Here is a 10,642-nt window from a genome sequence, read left to right on the forward strand (position 1 = left end):
ACATGACCCCTATCTTTTAAGCTCAAAGCCCTAGGGTTATGAACCCTCTTGGGCGCATGTAGTGAACTAACACGGCCAAAGCAATAATCACTCTAATGATCCTTCCGATTGTAATATGTGCAATGAAAGAGATCCATTTGTTTTTTGTGGACCATTAGCTCGTGCACGGGAACCATTTGCAAACAAGGATTTTTCTTTTAAATTATTTTGCAAATGAGAAACATCATTAAACAAAGGTGGTCTATTTGAGAAATTTGACAAGTTTGAACATTTTTTCAAGTCATAATAAAACTTCTCAAATGGTCAAATCTACCACAAATATCACATTTAAACACATGTGGTTTACTAGAAATATTTGGCAAACGTGATTTTCTTTTCAAATAAAAACAATACTTGGCCAAATGACCAAAACGACCACAATGATCACATTTAAACACATGAGCATGCTTATGATGAACTTTATGAGTGTGTGCATATATATGTGTGTGTGATGAAGAAGCCTTATGAGATGCACAAGAAACATTAGTCTTAGAAGATTTGTGTGCATCATAGTAAAATTTAGCAATGTGGCCTTTACGACCGTAAATTAAGCATTTGTAAACTTTGCTATACAAGTGTGCATAGTGTATATGTGACTTTGTAGCACTAGATTTAACACACTTGTACATAAGTTTCTTATGGTTATCAATGCATATTCTCAAAGTTGAATCTAAAGATTGTTTTCGTCGAAAGTAGTCTTCATTATCGAATTCATTACAACTTTGATCATTTACAATGAATTCAAACAACAAAAATAAAGATTACAACTTTTTAGAAAATAAACACAAGAACTGTTTATTAACTCTTGCTTATGTGGGGTCTTCGCCTGTGCCGGGGATGTTGATATCCGTGGACTGCAGCGGATCGGATCCGGTTATCAGAAAATTAACAGAGCTCCTACTTCACCAATGAAGTATTCGCTTGAAGTACAGAAATCGACCAAGTGAAATCAGTACTCTTCTCGAGATTAAGACCAAGCCTAATCTCAAGGAACGGACGGGGGGAAATACGGGTTCAGATCCTTCGAAAGCCTTCCTCTTTATGCAAAAGTTCGCCAGGATCTGACTTGCCTTCACTGTAAATTCGTGCTCCTTTGACTCCTCAATCCAGCAACATCTCGCTCTCTTGATAAAATTCTGTCCCCCAGAATGGAGGCCCTGAGCTTGTATTTATAGGCTTCGGTTGGGGAGTTTTCGGATAAGAATGATGGATTCAGCCCTATCTTCAGTTAATAACCATGTAACCACGTTTGGAGATGATATCTAGGCAGTTGGAAACCTCTGGAACAGAAAAAATCCCGTGAAAATAGCAAAAAACACATTTTGGACGTTCTGGACAACTTTTGGCGTGGGACAGACCACGATGACCCGCGCGGCCACGGGTCACCAAGAGGTGACTCACGTGCCACGCGAGTTCCAAACTTCTTTTGAGTTCTTTCGGTGTTTCCCGACTTTCCTGGACTTGTACTTTCTACCGATTTGCGTATTTAGTTATATTGTTGACTTGTACGCTTCGCTGGTTGATGAGCGCGAGCTGACTAATGAGCGCGTTCGGTCACTTGGAGCTGACCGACGCGCGCGAGCTGACTGACGAGCACGTTCGGTCACTTGGAGCTGACCAACAAGCGCGGGCCACTCGGATAATCCTTCTTGACTTAGATGATAACGTTCATCGCCTTATCTTTATCTTGAGCTGCGTGCAGACACCTATAGGTATTTTTAGATGCATATAGATACCTCCTCCAAAGTATTTCAGACTCATTCTTTCATAGAGGAGTCTGGAATGCTTTGGATAAGATAGGTCCTATCTTCAACCTCTTCAGTATTTTGTCGAGGAGATTGTGTAGGACCTGTGAATAACTTCAATTCTTGACCTCTTCAGCTTTCAGTCTACTCAGTATTTTGTCGAGCAGATGAAGTTCTTCTGGTACTACGTTTATCATCTGACCGTTGTCGAAGTCTCGAACCGAAGTTGTTGAGTAAATTTCTGGATTTAGCTCGTGTCATTGAGTTGACGTTGAAATGATCGTCTTCGTCGGGAATTCATATCTGGATCATAATTGAACTCCCTGGAATCATCATTTAATACGGAATTTAGCTTTATTTTGGCAAAATTGTCGATGCATTGACCGGCATCGACCTTTACTGTAACGTATTGTCCGGTGTTGACCTTTGCTGTAATGCATCGACTGGCGTTAACACAGTTTATACTCGTACGTTTGTTGAAGTCTACATAGTTTAAGCTCTTAAGGTATTAGAGCGTGACGGACCCAAATTTTAGGCTGCAGGACCAACTATTAAAGCTGATTCGTCTGCAGATATGGATCTTATTCCTAAGTTGTTGGATGCTCAAGTCACAAGACCAACTAATGAAGCCGATGCGTCAGAGACTTTCGCATATATAGGATTTTTGGCAAACCCTCAGCCATCAATGGGTTTGATGAGCCTTTACCGACTACCGTTTGAGTCAGGCTAGCATACAGATTATTTAAGTCCGTTCTGCATGTAACGTTATGCTAAGAGAGTTAATTTCTCTTAGTGCTACGATATTGAATATGTAGACTTCATCTTTCTCACGTAAAAAGACTAAACGATGACGCGTGTTAGTCGTAGACTTTAGGTTTTTTGGCAAACCCTTAGCCTTTAATGGGTTTGATGTGCCTTTACCGACTACCGTTCAAATCGGGCTAGCAAGTGGATTGTTTAAGTCTGTTCCGCATGTAACGTTGTGCTAAGAGAGTTAACTCTCTTAGCGCTACGGTGTTGAATACGTAGGCTTCATCTTTCTCACGGGAATAAACTACCCGACAACGCGTGTTGGGCGCTGACTTATCCCTTCTTACGATTCGGGATAAAAGTCCCCAGACTTGGATTCTGGTATCTTTTTCACTCGACAAAAGACTAAACCGGCAACGCGTGTTAGGCATAGGCAACGCGTGTTAGGAGTCGAGATAAAGTTCCCCACATGTGTAAAACACGGATTTTGGTGTTATTAATAATAACCTGTCACAACATCGAATATTTGGGCTTTTGTTCTTTTTACGGTCAAGAACTAACCGGCAATGCGTGTTAAGTGCTGACTCACCTCTACTTAGGCTTCATGATAAAATTCCCCAGACTTGGATTCTGGTATCTTTTTCACTCGGCGAAAGACTAAACCGGCAATGCGTGTTAGGCATTGACTTATCCCTACTTAGGATTCAGGATAAAATTCCCCACGCGTGTGAAGCACAGATTTTGGTGTTATTAATAACAACCTATCACAATATCGAATATGTGGGCTTTTGTTCTTTTTACGATCAAGAACTAACCGGCAACGTGTGTTAAGCGCTGACTTATCCCTACTTAGGCTTCGAGATAAAATTCACCAAATTTGGATTCTGGTGTCTTCTTCACTCGGTGAAAGACTAAACCGGTAAAGCGTGGTAAGCGTTAACTCATCCCTACTTAGGATTCTGGGTAAAATTCTCCGCGCGTGTGAAGAACGGATTTTGGTGTTATTAATAACAACCTGCCATAACGTCGAATATGTGGGCTTTTGTTCTTTTTACGATCAAGAACTAACCAGCAACGCGTGTTAAGCACTGACTTACCCCTACTTAAACTTCGGGATAAAATTCCCTAGATTTGGATTCTGGTGTCTTCTTCACTCGATGAAAGACTAAACCGGAAACGTGTGTTAGGTGTTGACTTATCCCTACTTAGGATTCGGGATAAAATTCTCCGTGCGTGTGAAGCACGAATTTTAGGAGTTATAATATTGAAAGATTGTGTCTTCTCTTAGGAAAAAGATGAACCCGATACAGGAAAGGAAGAATTTTATATTCTATCTCCTAAAGCTGAAGAGGAAGAATTTTATATTCTATCTCCAGTTGCCAAAGAAAACTCAAAGTGAGATCTCCACTTTAAGAATCCGGGAAGGTGAAACTAAGAGTGAGATCTCCACTCTGAGAATCAAAAAGATTTGTTTAATCCTAATTGTCGGAAGGTTTAATTACCGAACTAAAGGTGGGTTTCTCGTTTATCGAGAGTGAATTACGGTTTTGGCTCTAACTGTAGGAATGTTTGACCAAGTGGGAGATTTGAGATGACCCTAACTGTAGGAAGGTTTGATCGCTCAATTTGAAAGTGGACCTCTCGTTCATGGAAGGAATCGAGAGGAGATTTTGGTTGTGGTCCTAACTGTAGGAAGGTTTGACCAGGTAGACAGTGGGAGTAGGAGTACAAATTACAGTGGGAGTGTTGACTTGTACCGATTACTCAGTGGGGGTTCTTGGTGTCAAGTGATAATAACTTAACACGAAGGGGTTTAACAATTCGTCAAGGATTGACAGATCAAAATTCCAAGCATTATATCCGGACTCTAACCATGGAAGTGTTGAGTGCACGAACGTAGCGGGAGTTTGAGTGGATTAAACCAGAAAGAATTTTAGTGGACCCACTGTCAATTAATTTGATCAGTGAGGGATTTTGTGGTGGAAGATTGTAAATCGTCAACACCAGTGAGAGTTTCTTTGTGAGGGAAGATTGATCCAACAAAGTGATCAAATCTTATCTTAGCAAAAGAGTGCTTGGAAGTTGGTTGAATTGATCCCGATAATGAGATGTGTTTCACCCTTGAACATTCAGAATCCGAGTGGGAGTTTCTCATTTATCACTTCTTTGTAGTGACTGGGTTATCCCTAAGAATACATCATATAGCATTCTTTCGAGAACTTCTCGTTACATAAATCATCCACCCTCAGCTTCCTTTGTGAAACCGGATCTAACATTGTACTTAGTTGGATGACCGGGTTATCCTTAAGAATACCAGGCATGGCACTCTCCAGGAACTTCCCGTAAAAGTCAGGAAATAGTTTAGACTCATATACTTATTAGAGTATTGACAAGCAGTTTATACTCGTATACTCTTTGGAGTGTCGGAAGGAGCAGTTTATACTCTTATACTTGTCGGAGTCTTCATTCGGCTTAATTTAGCATTATGACGCCAGCTTCAACCAAGATTTGGATACTATTCTTGAGAGCAAAGCAAGCCTTGGTAGGATGAAGGATTCTCCTGTGATACGCACAATACTTTGGATCTGAAGTATTGTCAGCTTCTTCCTGATCTGCGATATGTGGTAGCTTGATCTTGTTGTTTTCAAGGAGGGACTCAAAAATGGCTGGAACGTCTTTGTCCTTGAAGGAGTACTCTTTTTGAAGTCTCAGATCCAAAGTCTTTTGCTATCTCCAGGATTGCTGTTGTGACGTCTGATTAACGTCAACAACTGCTGCAAGTATCTTCCCTTACCACGAGAGACGAAGCTCAAGTTCGGAGGGTTAAGCGTCGGTTAGCTTCTTTCAGTTTTCTTCCTTCTGAGGAAGCGTTCGGTCTGCTCTCCGCGTACCTTCAACTCTTTTTAGGATTGGACGGTGCTACTCCCATAACTTCCAACACGTCCAAAGAGAGGCTGTTGTGACAGTTTTGGAGGATGAAGTCCTCTATGATCGGATCTCGGCAGTTCATCACCTTATTCCGAAAGCGCTTGATGAAGTCATCGACCATCTCATCGTATTCCTGTTTCTCATCGAAGAGTGTCCTGATTAACACCTCAGCGTCATTATTAAAGAAGTGAGCGAGGAACAAGTTCTCCTGTCATCCCATCTGTTGATGCTTCCAGGCTTGAGACGATGGTACCAATCGAAGGTGGGCCCGCAAAGGGTGTCAACGAATAACCGAACCATCAATGCTTTATTACCGAAGATTATGCCCAAGTGGGACTTGAAGTAGATCAGGTACTGAGTGGGCGAACCCTTCCCGTCAAATGGTATGAAGTTAATCAGGTTGAACTTCGCCGGATACAGGATCGACTCCCACTCTCTTGGGTAAGGACACGAAATACCGGTCTTCTTCACCTCTCAAGCAGATAACAGAGCATTGATTTTTCTCTCGAGATCTTTCATCTTCTCATCCTCATCTGTATCATGCTTTGGACGATTTCTAAGAGGAGCAACATGGCTACCCCCGGTATTGTTATCTTCGGTGGGACCACCCCCAGTGTCGTTACCTTTTGTGGGGCCACCCTTAATGTTTTGATCAACGGGAGGGTTATCTGCATTAAGATGTTCGTCCATGTCTGAATCGTTACCTATCTGGTAGGCATTATTGTGACGACTAGAGTCACCAATTTGATTAGATAATACCCGAATCTGTTGGTCATGCATTTGTCTCATCTCCTGCACATCAATTTCCATTTTGATTTTGAATGCTTCTTTCTGCTTGGCTAGAGTATCCTCAACTATTTTGGCTACTTCCTCGGTGTTAATTATAAACACTTTGTGTGATTATCCTAGACTGGATACCATTTTGTCAGAGGTGACTGCAGAGTTGGCATCTGATGCTTCATCACTCGAGAATAATCCCCTCTGCATTCTCTGATAATCTTTTTGTCTAATAGTTCCCGATCGCAACCGGGTTAGACGATGAGATATGAGTGGGTCAGAACTAGAAGGTCGAGCCGACTTTCCCTTATGATCGCAACCGGGTTAGACGATGAGATATGAGTGGGTCAGAACTAGAAGGTCGAGCCGACTTTCCCTTATCAGCCATGTTAATTATGACGGGTCAGAACTAGAAGGTCGAGCCGACTTTCCCTTATCAGCCATGTTAATTATGACTTCTGGAAGTTTGTCATCTTGAAAAGCTGATTGTTTCTTACGGAGATGCTTTGGTTTGTAATTAGCCTTTCCGTTGGAGATTCTCTCGAATACCAAGACCCTCTGTGGAGCGGTCTTGGGGTAGCTACACATTGATAATACTGCCCTGATAAGTTTGACGCACAGACAATGAAAGTCCATCTCCCGGGTATCCCTCTTTCGAGATCTGTTCGTACCCCCAGCCCGATAGTACAACTCATCGGTCTGATGATCGGGGCAATTTACCACGTGTCGGCATGACTTCTCAGGTATAACATCATTGTCTGATGAACACGTTTCCTTCTGAGGACTTGCTGCCTTGATGGCGTTCTCAAGAGTCACACGTTTGGAGCCACGCTTTCGTGAGCATGAGACCTCAATGGGCTCTTGGGCACTGACTTGCAGTCCGAGGCAGCCAATTACAGGAGTTTCCTCTTTACGAGAAGCCTCAGACTTGTTATAAGAGCGAGTGTGACCCCCAGCTTGATGAGTTTCTCAGGGTTCAGTCATCGGACCCAAGCGCTCTTTGATCGAAACTTTGTCTCAATCCTTGTGCAAAGGAACCAGATGATCCGCCATTGGCTTCTTACTTTTGAACAAGTCTACACTGCCATGAGGCTTCACTGGAAGTATTGGATCAATCAGAGCAGGGGCGAAACTCGATAGAATCAGAAAAATGAGTGCAGAGTGTCTCCTGTCTCGGCCCTGGTGTAGGTCAGGACTTGGTGACCCGCAGTTGGGCGGGTCACTTCGGAGTGACCCGCGGCTAGGAGGGTCACTTCGGGATGACCCACGGCTTGGAGGGTCAGACTTGAATGACCCACGTCTGGGGAGGTCACTTCGGGGTGACCCGTGGCTGGGAAGGTCAGACTTGAGTGACCCATAGTTTGGAGGGTCAGAATTGAGTGACCCGTGGCTTGGAGGGTCAGACTTGAGTGACCCACGGCTTAGAGGGTTAGACTTGAGTGACCTGCGGCTTGGAGGGTCACACTCGAGTGACCCGCGGCTTGGAGGGTCACTTCGGGATGACCCACGGCTGGGAGGGTCACTTCGGGGTGACCCACGACTGGGAGGGTCAGACTTGAGTGATCCGCGGCTTGGAGGGTCAAACTTGAGTGATCCGCGATTTGGAGGGTTAGACTTGAGTGACCCGCAGCTTGGAGGGCCAGACTTGAGTGACCCGTATTTTTTGATCTTTTCGGCTGTCGTCTTGGACTTTGGCTTCCATACTTTGTGCAGTCTTGATGACTTCTTTTCCACTTCTTCCTCTTGCAATTTTTTGGCTTCTTGCACAAGGGTTAGACTTCGTAGCGAATCCCGTCAACTGGCTCCAAAGCCTTAGTAAGTTGGCGCGCAAGTCATTGGCGTTGCCTTTGGTGTGCCCTCTTTAAAAGAGTTAGCGCGCCTTCAGCAATTGACTTCTTGATGAAGGAAGGGTCCATATCTGCAGATCCGGCCTCGTTGGAGGTTGGTGGGGCGTTGTAAGGTATGATTGCAGTAGCAATGAGGGCGTTGATCTTCCTGCGCTTGAGAGAATCGGAGGATCTGGAGGAGGATGACAACAGATATTCCTTGAACTTGGCCTGGTCGAACTTATACTCGACCTCTACGTCAACCGGGATCCAGATCCGAGGTTGTGACACATCAGCCTTTGCAGAAAGGCTGTTAGCTCCCACTGTGGTCGCCAGTTTGTTTTCATCGAAAGTAGTCTTCATTATCGAATTCATTACAACTTTGATCATTTACAATAAATTCAAACAACAAAAATAAAGATTACAACTTTCTAAAAAATAAACACGAGAACTGTTTATTAACTCTTGCTTGCGTGGGGTCTTCGCCTGTGCCGGGGATGTTGATATCTATGGATTGCCGCGGTTCGGATCTGGTTGTCGAAAAATTAACAGAGCTCCTACTTCACCAAGGAAGTATTCACTTGAGGTACTAAAATCGACCAAACGAAATCAGTACTCTTCTCGAGATTAAGACCAAGCCTAATCTCAAGGAACGGACGGGGGGAAATATGGGTTCAAATCTTTCGAAAGCCTTCCTCTTTATGCTGAAGTTCGTCGGGATCTGACTTGCCTTCACTATAAATTCATGCTCCTTTGACTCCACAATCCAGCAGCACCTCGCCCTCTTGATAAAATTCTGCCCTCCAGAATAGAGGCACTAGGCTTGTATTTATATGCTTCGGTTGGGGAGTTTTCGGATAAGAATGATGGATTCAGTCCTATCTTCAGTTAATAAGTATGTAACCACGTTTGGAGATGATATCTAGGTTGTTGGGAACCTCTGGAATAGAAGAAATCCCGTAAAAATAACAAAAAACGTGTTTTGGATATTCTGGACAACTTTGGGCGCGAGACAGACCACGAGGTGACCCGCGTGGCGGCGGGCTACCAAGAGGTGACTCGCGCGCCACACGAGTTCCGAACTTTTTGAGTTCTTTCAGTGTTTTTTGACTTTCTCGGACTTGTACTTTCTGCCGATTTGTGTATTTGGTTGTCTTGTTGACTTGTACGCTTTGCTGGTTGATGAGCGCGAGCTGACTGACGAGTGCGTTCGGTCACTCGGAGCTGACCGACGCGCGCGAGCTGACTGACGAGCTCGTTTAGTCACTCGGAGCTGACCGACGCACGCGAGCTGACTGACGAGCACGTTCGGTCACTTGGAGCTGACCAACAAGCAGGTTTGAGATGACCCTAACTGTAGGAAGGTTTGACCGCTCGATTTGAAAGTGGACCTCTCGTTCATGGAAGGAATCGAGAGGAGATTTTGGTTGTGGTCCTAACTGTAGGAAGGTTTGACCAGGTAGACAGTGGGAGTAGGAGTACAAATTACAGTGGGAGTGTTGACTTGTACCGATTACTCAGTGGGGGTTCTTGGTGTCAAGTGATAATAACTTAACACGAAGGGGTTTAACAATTCGTCAAGGATTGACAGATCAAAATTCCAAGCATTATATCCGGACTCTAACCATGGAAGTGTTGAGTGCACGAACGTAGCGGGAGTTTGAGTGGATTAAACCAGAAAGAATTTTAGTGGACCCACTGTCAATTAATTTGATCAGTGAGGGATTTTGTGGTGGAAGATTGTAAATCGTCAACACCAGTGAGAGTTTCTTTGTGAGGGAAGATTGATCCAACAAAGTGATCAAATCTTATCTTAGCAAAAGAGTGCTTGGAAGTTGGTTGAATTGATCCCGATAATGAGATGTGTTTCACCCTTGAACATTCAGAATCCGAGTGGGAGTTTCTCATTTATCACTTCTTTGTAGTGACTGGGTTATCCCTAAGAATACATCATATAGCATTCTTTCGAGAACTTCTCGTTACATAAATCATCCACCCTCAGCTTCCTTTGTGAAACCGGATCTAACATTGTACTTAGTTGGATGACCGGGTTATCCTTAAGAATACCAGGCATGGCACTCTCCAGGAACTTCCCGTAAAAGTCAGGAAATAGTTTAGACTCATATACTTATTAGAGTATTGACAAGCAGTTTATACTCGTATACTCTTTGGAGTGTCGGAAGGAGCAGTTTATACTCTTATACTTGTCGGAGTCTTCATTCGGCTTAATTTAGCATTATGACGCCAGCTTCAACCAAGATTTGGATACTATTCTTGAGAGCAAAGCAAGCCTTGGTAGGATGAAGGATTCTCCTGTGATACGCACAATACTTTGGATCTGAAGTATTGTCAGCTTCTTCCTGATCTGCGATATGTGGTAGCTTGATCTTGTTGTTTTCAAGGAGGGACTCAAAAATGGCTGGAACGTCTTTGTCCTTGAAGGAGTACTCTTTTTGAAGTCTCAGATCCAAAGTCTTTTGCTATCTCCAGGATTGCTGTTGTGACGTCTGATTAACGTCAACAACTGCTGCAAGTATCTTCCCTTACCACGAGAGACGAAGCTCAAGTTCGGAGGGT

This window comes from Asparagus officinalis, chromosome 8 (genome assembly GCF_001876935.1).
Source record: "Asparagus officinalis chromosome 8, Aspof.V1, whole genome shotgun sequence".
Classification (NCBI taxonomy): Eukaryota; Viridiplantae; Streptophyta; class Magnoliopsida; order Asparagales; family Asparagaceae; genus Asparagus; species Asparagus officinalis.